Below are 26609 nucleotides of genomic sequence, written 5' to 3' on the forward strand. Positions count from 1 at the left end.
TTTGCCCTCTGCAGTTTATCGATTTGCAGATTCAAAGGCATCTCCATACCTGGCAGTTGGACTTTCCCGTGCACCCTTCATCTGTTTCCCTAATATCTGCAAAATCTACTACAAATAAGATTCTTGACATTACAGTCAGTTTCATAATGGCAGTCACACCAGTGGTAGCTGTCGGTTCCAAAACGTTTCCCGACTATCCCCATCATTTTGCTCTTTCCAAAGCATTTCTACATTTTCTGTCTGCAAAAAGTTTCATTCTTTCTGAAGGTAAGCCAAAATGTAGCCACTTTGAAGATGTGAGAATAAAAAAGGATAATCCTGACCTTTTAAAATATCACATAGCTGAAAGAAGAGTCTTGCAATAAATATCTTGAGAGTTTTGGAGTACAGGACTCGTGTATTCTCAGTGGTGCATTTAATGGATTCCAAAGCCCACAAAAGATGCCTCTGCTGGTGGTAGATTTTGTGTTGATGAATAAGTCTATCTGTGGTAATCATTTGCAAGATCACAAAAATTTCCACTGTAAAAAAAAAAGTTGAAGTAAATGTGGTTTACAGCATCTTAAGCTGTAGGCAATTTTTTCTGAAAATGAGGAATTTGGTATGCATACTCCAAATTCCATGCAGGGGAACAATAGTAACCCAATTCTAATCAAAATACAGTGTTTTTCTTTCCAAGTATTAAACTAAGCCCTGTAGGAACCCATTTCTGATTTTTTCCCCCCCAAGTTTTAATGTGAACCGTGGTTTCTGCAAAAATAAACAGTCTTTCTAAGTACTGGCAGCCCAAATATGAAAGTTGAAACTGAAGGTAACAGTAGTGACCTTATTAGGTCTTCTTCTCTAACTTGAAAGAAATGGCTGAAGTGAAGAGCACAGGCAGCAACAGGTAACGTAGCTTCTCAAGCTTTTAATTCCTGGTATTGGTGAAAAGGTAAAGAAGAATCTGTATAATAGAAGAGTTACTTATTGCCTCTTCAGGAGGAGTACAGGGTCGCAGCTTTTAGGATCTGTGGTTTAGGTTAGGGTTATCATTATGCTACACACTTTCAGGTAACTAATTAGGCTGGCTACCATCTCATGGTTTCTGTTAGTGCACTGATAGATGCTTAGGTCAGATTGCACTGGGGTTGGATCTGTGCTGTGTATCTTTCTGGAATACAGGGCGGGTTTAGCCAGCAGGAGGATATAAGGTGTCTAGTGAGAGCAGTGCTCGAGCTGGGAACAGCACGACTGGAGACAAAAGAAAGCCTAGCTCAGGGCTTTCCCTCATGATATGGATAATCTAAGGGAATTGACTCTTTTGAGCTGATTAGAAGGATCTACAAGGAGAATTGTGCACTGGTATCTTGAGCAGTTCAGGGAAAAAAAAGGCAAAGATGGTTGCCGGTTGGAAAAAGTTAATTAAACCAAGAAGGTGTTTGAAGGTATCAGTGAAACAGATGTATAACTACAGTGGTGGTGACAGTGGTAGTGCATTACCTCCTTAAATCTCAGGCAGAAAGGAGGGCTGTAGACAGCACTGCCCTGAAAAATGTGTCTTAGAGTAAGTGTTCATAGTAGAAGTACTGCAAGTCTGCAGCAGATTAAATCTCTTAAATAATGACAGTTTTATGGAGGAGGTCATGTTCTCCTCTCACGAAGGAGGGAGGTGGAAAGAACTCAAGTGGAAACAATTGGCAAGGCCAGTCTGCCTTGTTGTCACAGGAGGGGCAGGAAGGAGGCCTCCAAATAAACCGAAGCCCTTGGAGTGAGGCAATCACCATTTCTTCCTGCTCACATTGAATTCTTGTTCAAGACACTTCCAAATAAGGGTTAGGAAGTGAGCACTGCAACCGCAAGATGACAGTGCAATGCTGTTAAAACCAAGACTCCTTTTTCCTGCTACTTAAAATAATCTATGTCCAGGCATGAATCAAAGCGTCTCTGTAACCTGCCATGCTCTAAAATAGACTGACAGAAAACTATACAAATCACACCGAAAAAATAAATTATGATAAAAGCTTTAGCTGGCAGTTCCGGAGTAAGAATGATTAGCAAGTTTCGCTGTTGAGTTAACGTGATTTTAATCACGTGCTACTTGTTAATCTCAAGGTAAAAAATGCCACGATATGTCTCTTGAACAAGCACAAGGCATGAAAAAATCACATGGCAAAAGTAATTTTTGTGTAATGAAACCAGTAAAAACAAACCAAAAGAAGAGAACGAGGACCAGAATTTCCTGACTAATATGAGTTCGTCTGAGATCAGTGGAGTTTTGCTAATATATGCCAACAAAAGGTCTGTCTTGCCACCCATACCCTCAAAGCCTCCTCTTTTGCTTGTCAATGTTACAGCAGCAATGAGCCATGGAATAATTGTTGAGATGCCTTGCTGAAGTAAAAAGCAAAGTGATATGATAGTGAGGAAGAGAAGGGAAGAGAATTTAAGTTAAAGGCAATGCTGTTCAGGATGGGAGCAGCTTTGAGTTTGCTAGCACTTGAGCCCTCTTTCACTTTGTCTGAACTTTTAGATATTCAGGAAACCTTTCAGTCATGTTTTGATTTCAAAAGCTATCTGGTGACCTAAATGTCAGTACCCAACAATTAAATCAATAAATCCAGAGGCTAGTCTTTAAAGTTCTGAGCTTCAAACGCTGCCTCTAGTGCATTATTCATGGATTTGGTTTTTCCTTTGATAACTCCCTATGGTGTGATCTATATAGCAGAAAAGAACCCACATCTGTCTGTTTACACCACCCTGGAAATTCCTGTGGGCAACCAAAAAAGTCAACCACAAATAACTGCTGGGCTACCAACAAACATAGTATCTGGATAGCCTCCACCCACCTGCCATTGGGCAGACTTCTAAATCTTATTTGAAAATGGGAAAAATCAGATCAGGGTGGGAAGAATAAATAAAGAGAGGGCTGGAGAAAAAGGACTAATTTGAAAAACTAGCCTGAAATTAGCAGAACTAGTTTAGAATTTTTTTTTTTTTTTTTTAAGTGGAGTATGTTACATATGGGCCTTAGGCTGAGCATCACATCATGACACAGTGCACCTCATCAAATTGGATCATTTGACCCATTGTGGAGTTTGTGGTTGAAACCTTTTGTGCTGAGTAGTCAGGTTCTTCTGAGCTGCAACTTGAGGACAGGTAGACAGAAATCATGCCATAAACCATTTTGAAAATTTAGGAAAAATTCTGCAGAGGATGCTGGGAAAGTCTGTAAGTTCCAGTTTTGCTCTAGCCAGTGGGGCTCTACGATCATTCTTGCTTTAACTGCATGATCTCTTTACATTATTGTGGGTCTCATTGAAGAGAGTTATGATTTTGATTGGTTTGAAAAGCTTCTCAACTTATCCGTGAATTCCTAACCTTCAATCACTCGGATTACTTTTTTTATGCATGCACGTGATCTAAAGCTTTTGTGTAGCCTTCTCAAAATCAATGGAAATAGTTATATACTTAAAAGCAGACATCTACCAAGCTGAATCTCATTCCATGACTGATAGTATCCTTGAGAAATATGGAAAATATTCTGATTTATTAAGCTGCACCTGCATCGTGCTACTTGATTTGTAATATTCAGTGAACTCTTAACTTTGCTTTGACTTCATCTCTGGTTAGTATTCAGTCAATTAGATGTTCCACTTTAACTGGATGCATGATTAACAAAATAAAGCTATATTGCAGTTGTTACAAAGATTTCATTGTCCCTAAATAGTTTTTCAGTCAGATGTATTTATTTTTGGGGCTTTAATACTTGGTGAGATAATTTCTGTCTCACATAGATCATCTTATGTAGTTGAGTACACCACATTTATGTTGATTTGTCCCCCCGAAAGTTTGTTACTGTTAGAAGTTTTATTTCTTTCATTTGGCTAATAGTTTTCCCCTTGTAGTTGGGTTCAGTTTTCTGATAAATACTTTTTCTTTTTTTCTTTTTTTCTTTTTTTTTTCTAAGTAGCATGTAACAATCCTTTTTAATGAGGAGATACTTACATTTGCAAGTGGCTTATGGCTAGGTGGCAATAATCTCCACATTCTGGATCCGTTAAAAACAAAATAATTCATTCTTTTAAAAAAAGCTTTTCTTTAATCTAATGGTGAGCGTGTTTTTTAGTCTTCTTCTTAAAGCAGAAATTTAAAAACTTGATTTTTAAATTTTTTTTTAAATCACTAAACCTCCAATTTATTCATGTCAACTGGAAGTCTAATCAATTTTTTTATTTGGAGTGCCTTTTTGGCTCTTCCTGACTTCCTCCCTCATTCTGTTTATCCTTACTGTGGAAGATGGCCTCAATTCCTCCATTTCGTGCAAATTAAAGGTACTGCTGGGGTCCCTGGAAAGTTCCCAATACAGGTCTCAGATGACTTACATCCTTCCCATGGGTACATCGACATATTATTGAGCAATTACATTCTCTTGTGGCAGTCATCTGTGGAGTAAGCAAACTCCGTCTATTAGCCACACAATGATATCATGCACCATAAATGCATGCTTGGCCTCCATTGTGTCAACAATCAGTTATTTTCTCAAAGGAAGAAATGTGAATATAATTCTAAAACTACACTGATGAATAAACACATCAGTTTTATTATCTGTTTTTACCTTGAGTAGCAAGATTAAATTTAGTTTAAAAGACTACCATAATAGGAGAAGGCATAAAGATAAGTATACATTTATTATTTATTCGTTGTAAATATATTATTAATTGGAGGGGAGGAGGAGGAAGGAGGGAGGGGGGGATGGAAAGAGGGGCCAAAAGAGGAAAGTGACTTGCATTTAGAATTTTTTTTTTGAACTGACTAAATGAAAGCTAGTCATAAAGATTATTTTCTCATTGATAGCTTTTGCAAGACTATGACGTACATTGCTGATCGTTTGTGGATCTGCTTGCACAAGCAGAATGTTTATGCAACAAGATGTCAGGTAAGGTTCTCTTGAAAATTAGGAGATCTCTGATTACACAATATAGTGTACGGTTAATATTTTAATTATTCTCTTTTTTTCTCCCTTTAAAATGTTCTGTAAGACTTAGAAAATTTCCAAGGACAGAGTGTATCTAAAAAGGTGACCTAACTTTCTGGATGCCCTTTACTAGTACACACTAAGCTATCATTAATCATGTAGCCTGTGCTTGCATGCTTTCTTCAGCCTTCCTGCGTCTGTGTGTCATTTGGTGATGCGGTTGAGGCTGATAACTTTCACCGATACGGTATTTTAATTTGCTACCCTTTGAAACTACATCTGGTGATGCCTACATAAAGTAAAGACCGGTTCCCTATGCACGTTCAGAACAGGCCAATGCAAGCAAGCAAAGATACTCAGAAATTATGCTTACAAGGGAGGGAATTGGTAAGGTTTTAAAGCTTCATACTGTCCTCAAATAAATTTACTGACCAACAGGTGTGTTGGAAACATTGAAAGGGGGAAGCCCAATGCTCTTTCCTGACTGGATCACCCTGAAGATGGAGGTGGGCCATGCTGGGTGCCCTACATGCAAGGCTAATTAGGCGTAATTTCCTGTGGATCTAAGGTTCTGGCTGGGGACACAGATCTCGGTGTGCTTTTCAAGGTTTTAAAATATTATTCAGTCTGGATGAATGACTACCCTTTGCTTTGTCATCAGAGAATATGATCATTGAAGCAAGGCTGGGTTCCTGGAGACGGGATAACGCGTGGCTTTATGCTGCCAGACAGAGAGTTCCTTTTGGTGGTCACACCAATGTTTTTTCATACTCCCACGGACACCGCAACTTTTTTGGATAAGGAAGAAGATGATGGAACACAGATGAGGGAAAGAAATGGCCTCAGAGAACTTGGATACATGGGGGTATTTTTACCCTTTGGGGTTTTTTCTTCCTGAATTTCAATGAGTTACTTATTGGAAACTTCTTTGGGTTTGAAGTGTTTTGTTCTTGTTCCACACACAAAACTGTTCTGGGTTGTTTTGTTTGCCTTTGTTTATAATGCAGCTGAGATAGGGTGACTTGATATTTTTAAAATAGAAAACTGATGCCTTCTGAGGGAATGGGGGGAACAGAGGAGGACTTTACTAGCTGGAAACACGGGTCATGCCAAGGACAACTTGTTGCTGTGAAGGATGTGTTGGAGATGGGAGGGAAGATTGTGTGGAAGCTGGTATGGAGAAAAAAAGTAGTGCTGCTTCTCTTTGAGTGCCCAGTCTACTAACCCTTCTCCAAATGCAGGACCCCAAGGGTTCCTCCTCACAGTCACATGTCTCCTTTTATTTATTACCCCCCTTTTTTTTTAATCTCGCATAAGGCAAATCCTAAATTAAACTGTGTTCCCATTCACAACATTATCAACTATCAGGCACCAAATGCCAAACAGATACCTTCTATTTCATTCACTGCTGTCCTGTTGTCTCATATCACTCCCTAAAAAATCCCAAATAGATAAAAAAAAAAAAAAAACCCACAAACAAAAAAATCCATTGTTATTGACAAAGTAACAATGTTAATGGAATTACAAATCCAATTTTGTGAATTGCTGTCCAGAAGGACACTGACAGAAAATGTCCAGCATCTTGTCCATTCTTTTATTTATATTTTAATATATACTGGAGTGTATGAGGCACTATGAATTTAGGAAGATGCTGTTTTGGAGCGCATGAGGCACTATGAATTTAGGAAGATGCTGTTTTGGAGCCTGCTACATACTGAAGGCTGCCTAAATCACCCAAGTGCAATAGCAGATTGACAGGTAAATAAGTTGTCAAGGAACTGCCAGATGTGCCGTGGAACAGGAAGAAAATATGCCAAAGGTAGAGAGTCTTCCAGAGATTACCCATCAAGCTAACAGCATAAGACACCACATGAGACCTGTTTGTTTCCACTTTGTGCTTGTTTGGAGGAGTGTAGTCCTGTTTTCCATGCTGTGCAACTATATTCATTATTATCATGAGTAAGGCATTCTATTTTTTCAGAACAATCACCCTTGGAATAACTTACTATCTGGAAATTAATATTTCCTTGGTATTTCTATGTCTATATTATAGAGAATGCAGCAAATGCTGTGACAATGTAAGGCGTGACTAAAATACTGACAAATTTTCACTGTAAAATAAGTCTCTTTGATGATAATCCTCTTTTCTGCTGTAATTGCCATTTCACAGCTTCCTTGCTTTTCTATGAGAATTGTTCAGACTGGAGACAGGGACCAGAAATTAGTGGTGGTATGGAAATAAACTCTGTTGTTTTGAGATTTCTGAATAACACATTCCCACTGGTGCTGGTGAGGTTCAGATACAAATCTCAATAGGCTTTGCTAACTCCTGCTGGTGGATTGAGAGAGAGAGAGAGAGAAAGGCATTTTTTTGCATATCATTTATCACCTAATTTTGATTTTGTTGTTCAGAAATAGATGAGATTTTATATATATTGACAAGTTTCACAAAGGTACGCTTTACACAGATTCACTTCAAACGTCAACAGGTGCTGACAGAGCCAGGAGATAATGCTGGACAGGGCAGCATGCTGTCATTCTTTTTACCACTTCCTTTCAAACTGGTGTAAACACATGCATGTTTTTATGTTCTTTCCCTTGGGAAAGGGAGAACACTGAACTGAAATGATCAATACGAGGGTTTTTTTTTCATGGCTACTCAGGAAACTCCATCCAAAAAATCTTTTTTACTCACAAGTTGTTTGGCATCTCTTGACAGGATTCAGGTTTTAATTTTTGGTCCACTGTAATGTATGGAATCTGACTAATAAGAACAAATCTGGATGAACTGGTTTATGGAGCAATAAACCCAGGCATGTGTGTTTGTCAAAATTAAGGAATTTTTAAAAGGGAAATAATCACTGTTTTAAAAATGGTGATTAATTTTAAATTTTATATGTACTAAAGGTTTCCATATTCCTTTATTGCTCTACACAAACATTTTTAATCTTGGTTTTATTTTCACCCCTGTTATTTTTAGCAGATTTGTGAAAGCTGGATTTGACAGCTTCTGAACCACTGCAATTTCTTCTCAATTAGCGAGAACCTGAGGCACCCTGCATGTGAATGCAAGGTGCAGGAAGATATTTTGTGGTCACCAGTAGCAGGACACAATGGTATGCAATTCCTGGATTGTATTTCTGGTGTGTGCTCTGCAGCTCTAGAGAAATCACATCAGGGAGTCTTTCAAAGACACACGTCTGGTATTTATTTCCCGTTGACAAGAAATAACACGAAGTGGTTAACAACCAGTTGTATTTTTCTGAATCCCTCCCTTATAGTCTTTCAATTTCCATCTTCTCAGTTACTCAAATAAGAGATGAAAGCTTTTGTGTTTTCTTCCCTGGAATTTAAATTCTGCAAAAATCTGTTTGCAGTTTAAGTTTTGAGGTGGTGTTTACTGCATGGTCCCTCCAAGAGCACTGGCATCTCACTGTGGCAGCCAGAGTTGGCTGGCTGAAGCTGCTGGGTGCTGGGGGTAGGTGTGGACCTCCCAGACCACATTGGAAAGGAGTCTCTGAACCACAGAGCCCGTCAATACACTAAAGGACAGAGAAGAGTCACATACCATGCTTAGGTCAGCAGTTATGCTGCCAGATTTGCAGGTTTAGAAAATGGATTGCTGAGGCAGATCATGTTCAAGAGGTTGGGAGGTCTGTGGGGATGTGTTTGTAGGTCTGGTGAGAGGTGGGCTGTCAGTGCTGTGTGTCTGGGAACAGTGGTGGAAGGAGCTCCTGGCCCTGCATCCAGGTTTATGGGGAATTGGGGCTTGTAAGGTTGGATGTGTTTATTATCAGAGATAAGAACTGGTCTTTTATAATGGTATCAAGAGCTCTTTAAACAGAGCATGCTTAGGGCAAAGAATATATACAGGTATAAAATTATAATGGAAGTTGGAAGACACAATAGTCTTGTGGTTCAGACAGTGGATAGGAATCAGGAGTTCTTGGATCAGTTTTTGACTTTGCCACAGACTTCCTGTGTTACTTTCAGCCAGTTACTGAATCCCTGCATCCACCATCTGTGAAACAGCAAGGCTTGGAACAGTTTGTCTCTCTGAAAGCATGTATCTAATTTAGCTGTTATTATAGAAGTTAAATATTAAGGAACTGTTACATTATTGTAGGATAAAACCATGCCCCATCTATTTTCACTGTGAACTTTGTTCCTTTAATATTACATTGGTTGTCAGGAAAAACTGTTTTCACACAGTGAAAGCAAGTTAAGCAGAAATTCATGATGCATGCCATGAGAGCTGTACTCGTAGATCTTATGTCTGTCACTAAAATAAGAGATGCATGTTAAAAGCCAATGGAAAGACTTCAGAGCTGATTGTTCAATAAAACAAAGCACAGGTCTACACATTGCAAGTAAACTAATAACATCAAGCTCTGTAGGGATCTGTCTCCCAAAGTTGTTCAAAAAGTTCAGTTGCTTGTGCCTGAACGTAGACACTCCTCATCTACTCGTTGACAGGCATGCTGCTCTGAATTCTTTGTTCAAATTACCATTAATATTCTGTGTCAGAGAAGGGAAATAACTTAGGTAAGATCAATTTTCAAACATGTTTCTTCAGGAGGGAACTAAAAAGCGATCCTGAACACTGCCACTTGGAATGTAAAAATTCTGATCTTAGGTAAAATAAAGGAACTGCTATGTGAGATAAAATATGTCGGTATATTTGGAGGACAGGTGAGTTTGCCAGACTTGACTTACTTGCAGATGCCAAGTCCGTCTTTTATTGTCTGTAGTCAGGTTGTGAGGAGGTGCTTCCACACATAGGAAACACTGATTAATATGACAGAAATTTACACTATTGACATTAAGAAACATGGGAGCTTCCTGTGATGGCCGGCAGTGTGTCCATGTAGACTTTTGAAAAGTTCTGTATGGGTTTAATTCTATTTTCAAATGTTCATTAATAGTACAGGAAAAGGTAATTATCTAGTGAACACCTGGACTAGTTTATCGACCCAGCAAAGACGAAGGGGCATATGTAACACAATTAGACATGCCTAAATGGGCAGAGAAGCAGGCAAAGTGTGGCTGAACATGTGTCATTCAGAACCAGCAGTCTGACCAAGGCAGCTCTATCGGTGTCTTCGCTCTTACTGATAAGTAATTTAATTGCATAAAGGCAGCATCCAAGGGATGTAACCCTGAAAGACGTCTTCTCACCTCCTCCTCCTCTCAGCCACAACCTAGCAGTGCAAGCTGGTAACAATAACCCTTAACGTTTTACATGATTCCAAGTATTTTACCTGTGTTGCACCTACATTGTCTCATGCACCAATGTCTCCTCCCTAAAGCATTCATACAGCGTTATTATGTACCCTATCTCAGTTATCTCTGCTTGCTCTCTGGGGTTTTTTTTTTGGTGTGAAATACTCTTTGGAAAAAGCCTCACCTTTTTTTCTCCACTAAGTATTTAATATGATCCACAGATTATTTCAAACTGGTTATGAACAACTCCTGGGCAATGATTTAAGGAACTCTTGCTCTGAATCTATAATGTAGGTCTCTTTCCAAAACTTACAGAGAGCATGCCTAGAACCATTGAATCGCGCAAGTTAGCGGTTGGAAAATCATTACCTTTACTAGAAAAAAACTCATCTGCGTTCTTTGGATGGCCTTTTGTAATGCAGGGACTGTTACAGACCTCAAAACCAGGGAACTCTTTCAGCTTCTGAAATGGCTGCAGATTCGCACGGTTGTGTCCTTAGGTGGTTTGGCACAGCTTTAGCAACATAAAGCCTTGCTCCAAGGTATCTTTGTATCCCTGTCTTGTCTGCTGGAGCAGATGTGTTTGGTGATACCTTGAACCTACTATGAATTACTTGTGTGCCTTGCTGCAGTAGCATCTTTCACATCTGTTACGTTACTTCTGCTAATAGGAGTTACATTTTATATTGCTGGAGTTAAATCATAGCAGATCTGGCCACTGGTTGTATCATTCTGAGCATACTTGAGTCTCTAAAGGCTAAAATGCTTGGGATTTTTTTTCTTTCTTTGTGTGGAAATGTCAGGAACCATACACCATTGGAAAGGAGGCATGTTTTGAAGCTACTTGAATTAAAAACTTCGGAAGGGTGCCCTGCACCTCAGGTTTCTGCTCGGAGTTCCACAGTTGGAGACTTTTAGCCGCCCAGGACCTTGTAGCAGTAGACAAGAGACACAAAGGTCCCACCTGCAGGTACTCCTCTGCCAGTAAAGAGCTTGATAAGTGCAGTAACCTTAGCAGAAGTCTGTGCTTGGAAGGACCAACTAGGCTCAATACAGTAGCAGTGTAATATACTTCAGGAAACATATTATAATGGGCCATGTATGAAATAATAGGTCCGTTCTACCTGTTTTCTCTGGTGTGTTTCTCTGAACCTTAAATACCATATTATACTACATCCACACTATAAGGCAGAAGGTTTCAATTTACATCTTTCATTTGAAGATCAAACAAATGCTGTGACTGACAGTGTCTCTGACAGTGGAAGGCAATGTAATACTATAATTAAAAAGCTAAAGAAAAGCACTAATAATTTGTGTTATCTCACCAAAACTGCAGCCTTTGTCCCTGCAGCTACAGGATTTGACAAAAAAAAATAAGAAGCCATGGAATAGTGGATTAAAGATGCTTTCCAGCCTGATAGCTTTAGAGAATACCTTACCAAAATATGATTCTTAACAGGAATTATTGTGAGGAGCATCATCATTTAGAAACCAGCAAGAACCAAATTCATTTTTTGTAATTTTTTTTTTTTCATCATTGCAGGCTGGCAGTCCTTCTCTCCAGATGTACCATTTGGCACTTTAAGCAATTCTTTTCTTAGAAGGGGAACCTATGGTTTTGCCATGTAATGCAAAACACCAATGGAATCACTACATAAGCAAAATGCCAGTAATGGTATAGTGGTCCAGCCACAAGCATTGGTATGTTAATTTTGTTTTATTTTTCCCAGTGTGTCATCTGTAGTACTGTATTTTGCATCAGGACTATGGCTGGGCTGTTTAGTATCAGATTTTAAACTACATTCTCTTTGAGGCTTTTAAGCTAGTAAACTGATGGTTGATGCTTTTTTAAACCAACCAACAAATAATCAAACTGTACTTAATATGGATTAACTATCATTTTAGCCTGACTTTAGAGACCAGCCCAAATTTTGAAAAATTATAGCTGCTCAAACTCTCAGCTGCATGCATGCACCTTTGATACTGGTATACAAATCATTTAAAAGCGAGTAGTTTACGCTAAGGCTGTGGCTTATACTTGCAGTTAATTCCTAGGACTATTTCTTCAAATAAAATCTGATTTGTTTGTAAGAAAGAAAATTAAAATAATTATTGTATATTGAGGTTGCACACGGAAGGCACTGGCTGGCCTCCCAGTCCTATGTGCTCTCTTAGTTCTCTAACGGATCGTCAGATCGTTTAGTTCTTGCAAATGCAGCAGTAGTAGCTCTTACATTGTACCTGCTATATTTCAGCTTACTTTCTGAATTTGTTCTATGCTATTGATGTTGTATACAAGGGAAAAAAGTCGCAAAAAAAAAAATTGTTTTAGGTTCCTTTATTTTTCTAGCAGCAGAAAAAGTGGGGAGAGCTTACATGGTGAGGGTGTTTATCTATCATCCGTCTGGTTTTGCATGCAGAAGAAGAATATGAGTTGTTCCTTTTTTCATTTTCCTTTTCGAGATGAAGATGGGATTTAGCCTGCAATTTCTCCTGTGGATCTTGTTGAAGGCCATCCAAGATGAGGGTTGTTTGTATGAAGTATGGTTCATAGGCATTGCAAGGCAGCTCTTCTCCAGGTGTACTTGAGTCTAAAGAGTGGTAAAAAAAGTTGGGGGAAGGAGGGCAAGCCAAGCCAGAGTAGGCACCCAAGGATGGTGGCTCACACAGGTCTGTGAAGCACATCAGCAGAAATATGATGTTTTTTTCTACATCTCCTACCCCTTCCCATAGTCCTCAGCATTGCTGAGCTGCGAAGGAATATCTCAAGGAGAATTGCTTTATTCTTGCTATGTTTCTCATGCACCTACCCTAGGCATCTGCTGCTGGATACCATCAGAGGCAGGATATTGTTTAAGACATTTCTTTGGTCTAATGTGGCGTGTTCTCACATAGTAATTTCCTAAGCTGGGATCTGACATCTTATGTCAAGTAATTGTAGATCTCGCTCCCTTTTCCTACTGCCTTTGCCATGCTGTAATACTTACAATGCCATTAGTCTTGTTTCTGTTTTATGTGTTGCAAGAGAACTGTGGCCATACTCTCTCATCAGCTAGCCACAAAACACGGCAGACAATAGGCTGAATTCCAAGGAGTGAATGCATGCCCTGCACTCACATGGCAATCCTGTTTCTTCCCATGTTAGACCTGTCCTGGGCACGCGTGAGGTCCTGAGTTCCCCAGCTGCTTCTGGTAAGCACCTTTGGGCTGGTCATTGGGAAGCATTCTTCAGACGGTCATTTAGAGACTCAGGATGGTAAGAAATGTTTTTTCACCTTGCACAAATGGTGACAGCATTACTGTAATTTCTTTGTCTTGCAAGTAAAGGACAGCAAAGGAGCAAGGACATTGCTCACTTCCCTCTTTCCCTGTACGCTAACTCTTAATGTATATTCCAGAGTGTTTCTTCCCAACGACTGGCCTACACTTTACCCTCTGTGAAGCTTTTTGAAGAACTTGTGCACTTCATGCAAAGCATTTTGTTTTCAGTGCCCAATGTAAGGAAGAAGCAGCACCTCCCATGGGGACCATAGGCACAAACAGCACAACAAATATCTCCTCCCAGCTTTGGTGCTACCAAGGGAGAGAAAGGAGGTTGGCTACGCAAATAATAAATTCTTCATTGGCAGCGCTGCTCTTTGCACTGGGGAGAAGGGTTGTCACCGTGGGGAGAGAGCAGCAATATACTGCCCAGCTGGACTCCTGGTTTGGGTTCCCTAGTATTTTTCTGTTTATTATAGCAAATGTCCTGTAATTCAAGGTCTCCATAGGGGGAAGGGAGGGTGTGTCAGACTCTGCTTAGTAGAGTTTCGGCAGATAGCAGTTTTCTTTCCATTTAATATGACAGGTGTTTAGTTTTTAACCTGCTCCTGCCATTCACCATTCTCACCTTTCCTCCTCCCAAGTCAAATATGTCAGTTTTGAGTTTTGCTGATCTGCACAACCTGAAAATGACAGCTTCTGATTACCCACACATACAAACCCCTGGAATATCAACTGTAAAAAAAAAAAAAAGGGTAGGATTTGTGTCCAGGTTTCTGCTTAAATTAGGTCGTGTGGCCTTTGCACTTTGATTAACTATGTAATTAATAATGAACAGGTGTGGCAGGGTAGGCACTTTATTCTGGCTTTTTTTTTCTGTCCCATGAATGCTGGGAAAGAATGCAATGAAGGCACTTAGTTGTGAGAACACTTTCTCACCCTGTTGGTGTAATTCCTAAAGTCTGGTTGTGTTTTAAACCCCCAGGAAGAGGAACAAGCAAAAATTCATTATTTGTCTTTGGGTCTACAAAGGCTAAAGGCTAGAGGAATTCTGAAAGGAAGCTAATCCTCACTCCTGGTCAGCAGCAGGAATGAAAAGGACAGTGGTAATGCTGTCCTCTGTTTTGCCTTTTCTATTTTCTTTTTTAATTTTCTCTTTGAAGAAAATGACCCAGGGCAAAACATGGTTGGAAAGGTTTACGACTACCCTTGGAGCTGAAGTGGAGAGAGCCACCACCATGTTGCTGTCAGCTCTGCCATGCTAATAGAGTATGAGGGGAAATCAGATGCGCATTAAAGGTAAAATACTTTCTTAAAAGTTACTAGCTAAATGTTTCAAGTCATATTTAGGCTTTTCACACTCCCAGTTACGTTACAGAAAATCATCCCCTCCCAGCTGTAGGGTGCTTGAGGTGGGGGATTGAGGTAGATGGGACTCTTTCCTCCTTAAGGCAGATGTGTTAAATACAGTGAATGTTGGAACTGGCATGTGAATGTAACTCAAAGCACTGCTTTATGCATCAGTATGATATGAGTGAGAGGGCATCCATGACAGAAATGTTGATTAGGCTATCAACCTACATAAGTCTTTTCCCAGTGGCACACCATCTACTCTTATTGTATGTTGTATTTTCATAAGACTTAAGCAACTGAATTTACGTATTCCCCATTCCAAAGTCCATTCCATTTTTTTAATACTTTTCAGTTAGAAGTGGCTTTTCATGCCTGGCTGTCACCCAGATTGCATGTTGAAGACATTTCTGAGGAAACTTGAAGTTTTAGAGTGTTAATGAAGGGTTCCATACTAAAATAAAACCAGATTGGTTGAACATTAATGCTAAAGAGTATGTAAATAGTAAAGGCTGAAATGTCAAAACAAATAAAGATAATTTATAAGTATCAAGGTATGTGCTCAAGGTATGTTGGTGACATCTGATGAGTTATTTTAGTGAAGACTATTAAAAAGATGCATTGCCATATGCTGAAAATGTCAAGTTTCCCTTTTACTGCTGCTGTTCTTATGTCAGAGGATCCTTCTCTAGTCATACAAAATAATATATTATCTTCCTTCAAAATCTTTCTTCAGCTTTTGCTCTGCAAAAATGCCTACGGACGAAGTTTTGTCTACAGCTTGTTAGAGGTACTTTCACAAGGTTGTTATTCTCCTTTGTCCCTGTCCATCTTTTGTTCTTTATCCGTCTGTTTTGATCTACGTCTTTGCTCTCAACCTCTTTAATTGGAAGTCCTGTGATGCAAAAACCAAATTTATGTTCTGTGAGCATACAGCACCTAGATCCTTGTCCATAATTAATGCCAGTATATAGAATCATAGAATCATAGAATCATAGAATCATAGAATCATAGAATGGTTTGAGTTGGAAGGGACCTTAAAGATCATTTAATTTCAACCCCTCTGTCATGGGCAGGGACACTACACCAACCTGGCTTTGAACACCTCCAGGGATGGGGCACTCATATCTTCCCTGGGCAACCTGTGCCATTGCCTTACCACCCTCATTGTGAAGAAATGCCTTCTTATATCTAGTCTAAATCTGCCCCTCTCCAACTTAAAACCATTCCCCCTAGTCCTATCACTACATTCCTTTGTAAAAAGTCCCTTCCTAAGAGGAACCAGTCCTTTTCTGGGGAGTTAGATTAGTCTTTTATAAAGCTAGTCTTTTAAGTCAGTCAGTTATTTTGCATGTTAAATGCTTTATCATTTATTACAGCTTTGACACAAAAGCAGCGGTCCCTTTACATGGGGTTCACCTAGAAGAAGAGATGGCGAGCTCATTGATATGGCATACTATACAGGCCTCCTTTACCTCTGCCCCACATTCTTCCACGACACATTCTGCTTTTGTCAAAAAATCTTGGGACTGTGGGCACAAAGTGCAAAATAGGGTTGTTGATGCTTTGTTCTTCTGACTTCTTCAGGATTATAATAACCATTTCATGGAGATTAGCTGAAGGGATCAAGAATGATTCTGCTGCTGATTCCTGATTCCTGATTCCTGACCCATTGAGATCCAGTGGCTACATTTTCATTTGGTTTACATCATTCACTGGCAAGTTTTAGGCCAGTATGTTGTTGCTTTCCAGATGAATAAGACTTTTAAAGTCTTTTCATATACTGCCAAAAAAACTGGGTTCCAATAACATCAAGGCAACCTTTACTGCTTTTAAAGTTGCCTTGTAAAGCATGTAAAATAAGATTTTATATCAGTTTTAATATTCTTTCATACTACAGGCTCCCCTTTAATATCAAAAGCAACTCTTGAGTGAGGTAGGATTTGATGTGAAGAATAGCATTAAGTCATCAGAAAGGAAGGTGCTGCTTAACCACTAAAATCTTTTTTAAATGCTTTTCTTAGTAGATTTGTTAGTAATTATACTATATAAATTTAAGAGTGGAAATTTTGTTTCTCCATCATAATTTCTATGTCTAGTACTTTGCACTGAGTTTTGGAGTGCAACCGAATTGCGACTGTCCCTGGAAATTTCTTATTAATATAATCCCATTTTCTAGTAAAATATTTCAAATGAAATGTAGTGAGCAAAGAAAAGAGGACTGCTTTGTTTGGAGTACTCTACAGGCAGAAGATTGCCTGAGGACTTCCTTATTGAATGTACCTTATCTTGCTGTGTATCCAGGAACAGATCAAGCTGGAGTGTAAGGTACCTCAAGTTCTGTTCTGTTTGATTTTTTTTTTTTTTTCCATCTCCACCTACATGGATTAGAGCTATTAAGATGTTGGTCTAAGTGAGAAGAGTTTTGGAGACCGGAAATACTTGATTTCAGTAGTTGAATTTAAAGTTATCTGAAGGTAAATATCTCTTATCTAGATGGTGTGTAAATTGTGTATTCATCTGGTTTCCTTTCCTTACTGGATATCATTTTCTCTTGGTGAGTGGTTCATTTGGCTTCCTAAGCAGAACTAGACAAACTCCCAAATCGCTTCATGCTTTCAGTGAGCTGTGTCACTTCTCTCTTTTTTATTTTCATTAATCATTCTTTTCATGCATCTGTAATGATTGAGCTGCAGTATTGCGAAAGTTTTGCTATAATCTGTGTGCTTGTCTCGAACTTCATACCTTGAAATTACTGTTTGATATTCAGCTACCATCTCTCTCATAATGCATGCTTCGAGGTTTGTGATTTCTAACATGACTGCAAACATTACCTTTCTAATGATACCTTGCTTTAGATTACAGGATGCAAACACTAGAATTCTGAATACTGGATTTATGTACCCTGACCCGTCTGGGGAGCTGTAACCTGCTGCTGTAAATTCTTATTCAAGTTTCCCAAAAATAACACCTTGCCCAAATCCTTTAATAAATTATTATTGTGTGTTGTTAAGTAGCTTGTGTAGAGCCTAAAGCCAACTACATTCTGATGATACCCTAAGTTTTAAAAAAAGGATGTGTGTCTGATACTACTCTTCTTGTATGGATATTTTTACAAGTACTTTGTGTGGATATACACGCATATTTGTTCTAATAGCAAGTAATTATCAGTGATACCAGTATATATCATTACTGTGCTGGTTAACCTAATGCATTCAAGAGGACATTTTGACTTCAAAAAGTAGTTCTAAAAAAATTTCACCTTTCCTCCATACCATTATCGCTTCATAACATACCATTATCACCCCATAACACAGCATTATCAGCAAATAATTGATAACATATCCCTATATGCTTGTTCTTGTGAAAAAAAAAAATATTTACTACTTTAATTGCTGGATTCATTTCCAAAGTGTGCAGCTATCTCAGTTTTGGAATAAATCTTGGCAATGTTAACTGTTTTGCTACTGTGGTTGTAAATCCTGCCTTTAATTTACCCTTGTTCTACCTTACTGGAAACTGGGAGTTGTCCACATTGAGCTGAGGGCAGAGTTTGGCTCCAGGAATCTCTGTTACTTGTGGTGCTATGTAGGCCAAATGAAAACCAGCTTGACTTCAGTCAGAGTCCAGGATAACTTTTCTCAGCTTGGCACCCTAAGTACCACACTGCTCGATAAATTGGTATGAGGAAGGACTGATGCACTAACATTGCTAGGCTGATTGAATACTTTATGTCATACAATTAAAACTGTGGGGAAACAGAAAAGAAAAAAGAAGATTCTCCCAGCAACATTAACTTGATAATCTTCCAATCCCTACCCATTCTCTGCGTGTGCAAGGCTGCCAGTTCTGCATTTCACAGGTTAAGGGCATCGTAAGCACTGCATGGAGAAGCTTGTTTTCATCACAAATCTTGATGCCCTTTCAAAACTATGAAATTAAGAGGTTGATGTGTTGAAATCAATTGAAATCCTGATGAAGGCTGAAGGTAGGAGGCAGAAGCTCTGTACTAGCCACATACATCTCAAATAATTAATTTAAAAGCAGAAAGAATTTGGAGAGACTGCAGCAGCAAAGAACATAGGATTAGTCTCAAAATCACACGAAGCTACCACTGCTTTAAAGATCTGTCTTAAGACTCTGACTACACTATTAATTTACCTGGTGATGGACTTTGAAATGCTTCATTTTCAATGTCAGTCATGTGGAAAAAATGGGGTCAATCCTCCAGTTCTGTGACCTTTTGTACTATAATTTCTACATGGTGTGACAGTCCCCACTGCTGCGTGGCCATCCTGAATAGAAGTACTGATACGCTTCCAGTTAGCCTGAGACAGCACTTCACTTCATTTTTTGGTGGCATTTGTGCGATCTCCCCTGCCAAAGTTGTGCAGCTGCTTTGTATTTCATCTTGGGAGTAGCATTTCCTTGAAACCAGTCTTCGGGAATTCAGTGTGTAACTTGGAGGAGGGGAGGGTATCATCAATTTCATTAAAATCATATCCAGGACTTTTGTGGAGGAAAAGTCTTGGAGAGAGGGAAGAAGCCAACATGCTGTTAATGAAAACATTAGATTCCTTGCAGAGCACTGCTTTCCTCACAAGGCAAACACCAAAAAGAGGAAGAAGTGATTCTTGGGTTTCTGATTTCTGTGGCCTTTTGAGCTGATTTGCAGCCGTGAAAAAGGTGCCAATATCTTTGTATTGTTTGGCAGGGAAAATATTACCTTGTAACTCATCTTGTCTGGCTATGGCCTGGCACTGGATCATGAGCAGGTTGATGGCAGCCTGACAGTTTTAAAAGAATATGTTGGCATTTTATGAAAAGGGAAGTTATTACACTTGAAAGGAAGTAAAAACAAAAACAGAAAACCTATGCTTGTCAGTTTTATGGCAGAGAGGCAGCAAAAATTCTGGCATGTTGTTTCAGCCAATCCCTGCAACAAATTAGTGGACTAAACTGATTACAAAATCAAAGATGAATACACATAAACATTTTTTGCTTAGATGCCCTGTTCCTACAGTGTCTAAGATACTCAAAAGAGTCAATCCCATGCCCCTTACAATAAAAATTAGTTTATAGCCTAAATTTAGATGTGTGGCAGCAAGAAGGGGGCATGGAAAGAAAAGAAGACCATGGGAAGGGATGACATCTCCTGTGTCGCTGGCTCCAGTCCTCCTGGTCTCAGGAAACCACAGTATGTTACCCTTTTTCAGACTGTGTTACGATCTTCTGACATATTGTTAGGCAATACAAAAGATGGGGGTTTAAATTTACAGATTTGTCCCAGTCAAGTATAGTTTTTCTGTCTCCGTTAGCCATTAGACTGGAATCATGCTGAGGCTTATCACAAGTTTCTGCTGGTGACTGTGTTTTACGATGAGGAGATGTGCCAGGGAGCTGGGGAATCTGGAGGACAAAGGCAGCAATGTTAGCAAGCAGAGCATGAAGAATGAGAAGGATTCAGGATAGCTCTTCCAGCAGCCAGGAGGAGCATGAAGTTGGAAAATACAGTTTCCAAACATTATTTCTCCTCCTGTTCCTGACCTGCTGTCAGACGAGTGAAAACAGATTGCTTCCCCCGGACATGCCTACCCTGCAGTGCAGCTTGGTGTGAGCCAAGGGGGCTTGGGTGCTGGGAACAGAATGAATTGGTGCCTGAGGAGCACCATACTGCGCCCAGCTGAGTTGCTTTCCATTCCCTTACTCGCTCAAGTATCCCCACATTGTGCACTATGCCATCCTTGAAAACCATTTCTCATGCCATCCTTCAAAACCCTTCAGTGAGTATCTTCACAGTCGTGTAGGAGTTCAATGGGTGAATAAAGCGTACAAAGAAAGGTTAATTCATGAGTGCCGTGGCCTCAAAAGTGGTTATGAATTATTTTGCTTTGTCAGTCAGAATTGTAAACTGCAACCGTATGGCGTTAGCTCTGGAGAGGGCTGTGTGGAGTTCCTAGCATTATAGCATGTTTTTACTCAGGCAGCGTAGCCAAAGCAAACGATGAAACCAGACTACTTCTTGTGGTCAGAAAGAAACAAACAATTTGTTTTGATTGAAGGTTCGGCGCTGTGGAGAGGCCTAGCGTTATGAGCAGCTGCATAGGAAGCACAATGATATGGGCTGGTGGTTGCCAAAACAAGTTATATCCATCATAACTCAACCTACAGTGTGATGAGTGGCTGCAGCGATAAGAGCAAGGGTTGCAGCTGAGAACGTGAGCTTTGTGACTTCTGGCAAGAGTGAGGACTTGGACAAATTGATATGCTTTTCTTAATGCTGATAAAGATTTTTAAATATTGAATGTAATTGCTTGAGTAGATGTATATAATCTTCAGACTGGCAGTAATTTTCTACAAGATTTATGTTTCCTGTTTTGGGAAGGAACAACATGATGGCAAGCACATTGGGTCAGTATCACATGCTGTTGCACATTCCTGTGGCCAGAAAATCAACGTTGCTTATGCCTCCACCTCTACAGCACCTGCACCCTCTGGATAATGCAGCCTTGTGCTTTCTGAGACTGAAGGCTTTTTGTTCTCTTTTATTCTTCCATGGGACAGGACTTCTTCTGTGCCTAAAGCTGCAGCTCAAAGCAATCATTGCCCCATCCCAGTTCTACTCAGATGGCCCTTGTACCTCCCTCTGAGCTAAAACCAAGCAAAACCACAAAATTTGCATTTAAGAATAAATTTGACCAAATATAAAAGATTTAGATAAGGCAGAGGTCTTAGTGAAGGAGTTCCTCCCTTTGCATTTCACTTTCAGTTGCTTTTTATTCTGGACAAACAGAGCTAAATGTAATGCTGCAGTAGTAGTTGGGTCTCCAACACTGGGAATGCACTTTAATGTGTCTTTTAATGCTGTAGTCATCCTTTTACTTGTTTGTCATTATCTCCTTTGCAATATGAACTTGAAATTGAATTGTTCTTGCAGTAGATTTTCATTGCACTTGACAAGCGCAACACTGGGCATAGAAGTTACATAATTGTATAGGTGGAACCTGAAGCACATTAAATTAGTACTCTTTATTTAAGGCATGCGTGCAGAAGGCAGAGCTGTGATTTTAACACTTGCTATTGCAAAATTCACTGGGAATTTTCCCCAGAAATAGGTGTGAGCCCAGAGCATGTAGATGTGCCCTTGTATATTGGCAATGTTCTTTGGAAAGGTCACCATTGTTTTTCCCCAAATGCACCTTTGAGATTAGATTTTGTTGGGTTTATGCTGTAACTTACTCTGGACTTTGTCACATTTAGGAATCATCTCTGTTGTCATTTCTTTTGAGAATAGATTTCATCTAGAGGTTTGTTCACGTGATTCAAACTTGCCGATTTATTTATGGTTTCATTTTGCAGGGTTTACCAAATGTAAGCATAGTTCCTTTGATGCTAAAATGAAAGCCCGTTCTGTTTGGTATTGAACTCAATATAGGAAGCGTGATTTGACTCCACTCAGGTTCCTTAACGGATTTTAAGGCTAAGGACTCATGTAATTCCCAAACAGGCTTTTGCATGAGATGAGAATAAAAACTCCATTTTCTAATGAGAAAGTTGCAGTCCTGTGCAAGCATAGTGGAAAAACTTCAGGCACTTAAATATGATTGCTGACAAATGTTTTGCCCAGGCAGTGTTTTTGTGAAAGAGGTGCTCAGATTTGAGAATCTAAATTTCACCTCAAGAGCATTATATGCTTGTGTTCAGACTTTGCCTTTTATAGTGGGGTTGGCAAAGAAGGAGTGGGGTATCTGGTCCTTAATGTCTCTGTGCTTAATTCCTGTTTTTCAAGTGGGAAATTAATAACACTTCTTAACCGTTCAGGGGTATTGTTAAGTTAAATATTTGAGCAAATAAATAACAAGTAATATAGAGGTCATATACATGGTGAAATACAGTGAGCACCCAGTCTGTCAAAATTACTAGTTGTTGAGTTGTAGTAACTTGAAAGCCCAGGTGAGATGAAGAAACAGAACTGCCATTTAAGAATGAGATTTCTAGAAAGCTGTGTTGAAATTCCATTCCTCTGGGAATTTCTGCAGAGCTTGTCATTAGAGAAATCATGTTATAAAAAAGTATTAATTTTTGCTTTGAATAGAATTTAACAAGAACTAAAACACAAATAAATGGAATTTGGAGCCTGAATTTACTTGTAGAGCTCTACCATCCACCAATTTTCTGTCTGTAAATCAGCTGTTTGTCTGTCCCTGTAAATCTTTATGATGAAATATGGCTGAGACTGGCAAGAGCCATGTATTGGGATGGGAATTGCCTCAAAGGCTGCCTTGCTGCTCCGGAATACCATCAAGCTGTTCAAATAAAGATGAGCTGGGGCAATGCAACAGCTGGCTGAGATGAGCATGGGAAAGAAAAATATGGTGACAGGAGATGCAGAAGTGGCTTGGTGTGTTGGCATTCCTTTCTTTTCATTGCAAGGACATATGAAAGGGCTTGTCACTAACAGAAAGACACTCTCACATTCTATTGTGGTGAAACCTTCAGCCTCCAAATAGTACCACAAGTTGTGTGTTTCCAGATGTAATTGGCACACACACATTCTCACACTGCGGGAATTTGACTTTGTCTTCTCACGCCACAGCCTTGGCAACTTGGAGATCTGCTATTTTACTCAGGCAGAGGGTCAGGGGTTTGCTTATTTTGTATTTTCAAATGCACATTTCTGGTAAATTGCTTTTCCTTTAAGCATTAATTTATATGCAGAATGAGATCTTTCTGTTGCATTTGATTAACTGAAATTCATTGGTAAATCTTTGAAATGAGAAGATTTTCTAATCTCCATACATTGACTGCACTATGGGATTAGGAGACTCACCTCGCACCTCTAAGGGTCTGAGCTCAAACTTTCAGTTTAGTGTAAGGAAAGCTAATTCCAGGGAAAAAATGGAACAAAGGAAGAAAATAATAGTATTTCTAAGGGGTAGAGAATGTAATGTACAATAGGGGGTTTTATCCACCTGCATTTAACATGAAAGCCTGTGTTGATTAGGGGCTTTGTGAAAAGTTGATTTTCCAGTTCAGCAAAACTTTTAGAAAAAAACACTTGCTTCAGGTCAACTGCAGCTAGTTTTCCTCCCTCTCACTCATTAAAATGAAAAGCAAGTGTTCCCACTTCATTCAGCCTTGAATGACCTGTTTGATCTAAAGCAGAGCTTCTCCCAGAGCTAGGTCCTGGTCAGGAGGACTCAGGAGGATTCTTAATTTCTGTGCTTGTGATGGCTCTTAAGGTCATACATAATTATGCCCCAAGGAGCATAAGGAGCACAATGCAGGGTCCCGCCCCTAGCTGGATGTCTAACCAGTGGGAAGTCAGGGCTTGTGGGATATGTTTTCATCAGCCCCTCCTGAGGAGCAGCTTCATGTTATATCAGGTATCTTTTGAGCCAGAAGGTGAGACAGGATGTTGATCTGTGGCTGATGGAAATGGAAGGTCAAGAAAACAAATCCTCCCCCAATCATATAAAGTAGAACATCGCCAAGTAGCATTAAGATGCTTTCTAAGAGCACAGAGTGACGTTAGCACCTGAATATGGGTGGAAAGGCTCACTAGATTTGATTCACTGTTTGTGGAATAACTTTTCCATGTGGCTCTAAATTGACCATCAATTCACAATATTAAGAGGCATTTATTTTTTCAGTAATAATTTTGATTAACTTCATTGCAACATGTTTCACTTTTCAGTCTAGTGATCTTCAATGCCAGTAGAGTGGCTTCAAAATTAGAAGAGAGAAGAAGTCCTGTTTCCAACCCTTAGCCTTAGGAATAGTGTTGCAGAGTCTCAGAGCTTACGGAGCAGGCAAGACATTTTTGTGATCTTTCATGAAAATCCTGACTTCTTAAAGTTTGGGAAAGACAGCTCTACTCATTTTCATGGTGAAGCAGTGGCTCTGAGGTGGTCTTGTCACATCCAGATTCTTTCCTCTACATGCTTTGGGTGTGATCAACATGAGTTTGATATTGTGCCTAAGAAGGTATGAGATCAGGGTATGATCTCATACCATATGTTTAACAGATGGATTTGTATGGTAAGGCTAATGGTTTCAAAACATGGCTCCACTTAGGTCAGCGGTATCAAGATTTTACCCGTGACTGGAGAGGGAGGAGAGAAAAAAAAAAAGTATGTCCAAAGATAGGTTTCCTAAATTGCTGCTGGGAAAGTCTGTAGGATTCAGAGCCTTACTTAGTGTTATGTCATTTGGCTAATAGTTATTTGTGCTCAACCCCTGGGCAGAGTATTTGATCTTTATGTTTAAATCTGTATGTTTGTTGCCACTGACCATTAAAATATGTAACTGCTGAAAGATATAGAGGAAGTAGAGCTCTTATTTCTTTTGAAAGTGAATATTATTCATTTAGCTGGTATTGATCAGAATCCTGTTTGTACACATCTGTTCTGTAGTGAATCTAGCACAAATATTAATCACATTGATTGGTAAGGTTATGTGTTCTGTTCACTGCACTAGACCAAATGGTTAGATTGTTTCATTGTTGACTGAATTTGCCTGTTTTCTTTTCTCCTCTTTAAACTCCCAACAACACATAAATCATCCCTGGATTTCTGTAACCCACAGAATACAATTGTTCTACCCTCACTGAAATGTTAAAAGTAGTTTGCGGACTGGAACATGGCTGGATGGGGCACTATTCAGTTTCCAGCACAAAATCCGGCAATGGCTTCTAAAATACAGTCCTCGATAAATTAAATCCAGCTGTTGCACAGGTGCACTGAGGCTGTGCAGCAAGGAAGTTTACCCACTTATAAACTTCTGCCTATGTGCGTCATTAAACCAAGATATTTTTAGTTCTCAAATAGATACTTTTTGGTTTTTTGATTAGGCAAGGCAAGTGGTCTTCATTAAAGCCACAGACAGCAGAACGGTTTCATCTAGATTCATCTCTGTAATTGCAGAAAGGCAAGCTGGAGTATCATAACATTCTGGTTCCTCCCATCCTGCTCATTCAGCCATTCTTATAATTGGGAGTGAAGCCTACAAAATCTTTATTGTTTGTCTAATTTGTCAGTTTAACATCCTCTCTCCACTGAAGTAATTTGTGTTGTTACATTTCATACATTTTTGCCATTGGCTCTGAGAGAGCTGTGATATCACATTCAGATATGGCCAAGGGAATTGATGTAGTAGAAAAGCTGTTTCGAAGAAGTAGGATGGAGTATTATCTGATTTATATAATGTGCAGATCCAGAATTCTCGTGTCTCTCAAGTATTCTGTTAGGCAAATAATGTGTACAATAGACATAGATGCTTTGCTTTATAGCCAGGAAATACTGACTACAGCGTATATCTTACCATGTTTATTGCACTTGTGATCAGAGTGCTTTTGTTAACTTTCATCTGTAACGTGTGATTTTTCCAACACTGTAGACGTGCCTTCTCTGTAACGTAATTATTGAGAGATGCACAGATGTGTCTTAATGCCTCTTGGAACACAGCATTACTGAATTATTCCAGGACACTCTGAAGCTAAATAGTCATCAGCACTGAAGTTTCTCTCTACCCTGTCCCACGTCCTATGAAATTACCTTCTATCTTTCTGAACAGTGAAAGAGGGGACTGCTCAGAAAACCCAGGTAAATTACAATCCCATTTCTTCGTATTGACTTTAGCTGGAGGTGTGGCCAATAAGCAAGATGAAGGAAAAGCCAACTAGATCCTTTATCTGTTTTTGAAAGGGTATCTCTTCCACAGCAGTAACTGTGGACCATGCAGCCAATAATGGTGGGGCTAATTGTAAACTTTCCCATAGCCTTTGCCGGCCTGCAGACAAATCGTGCTACATGCAGTG

At 39.4% G+C, this 26609-nt stretch overlaps 1 long non-coding RNA gene across 1 annotated transcript; it reads left to right on the forward strand.

Moving 5' to 3' along the window:
- The first annotated feature begins 11744 nt into the window (after positions 1-11744).
- LOC128854303 (uncharacterized) lies at positions 11745-16928 on the forward strand. Its single transcript, XR_008453330.1, has 3 exons — positions 11745-11881; positions 13326-14740; positions 15528-16928. It is a non-coding gene; the product is annotated as an uncharacterized LOC128854303 (long non-coding RNA).
- The last annotated feature ends 9681 nt before the right edge of the window (positions 16929-26609 follow it).

This window comes from Cuculus canorus, chromosome 1 (assembly GCF_017976375.1).
Source record: "Cuculus canorus isolate bCucCan1 chromosome 1, bCucCan1.pri, whole genome shotgun sequence".
NCBI classification, from domain to species: Eukaryota; Metazoa; Chordata; class Aves; order Cuculiformes; family Cuculidae; genus Cuculus; species Cuculus canorus.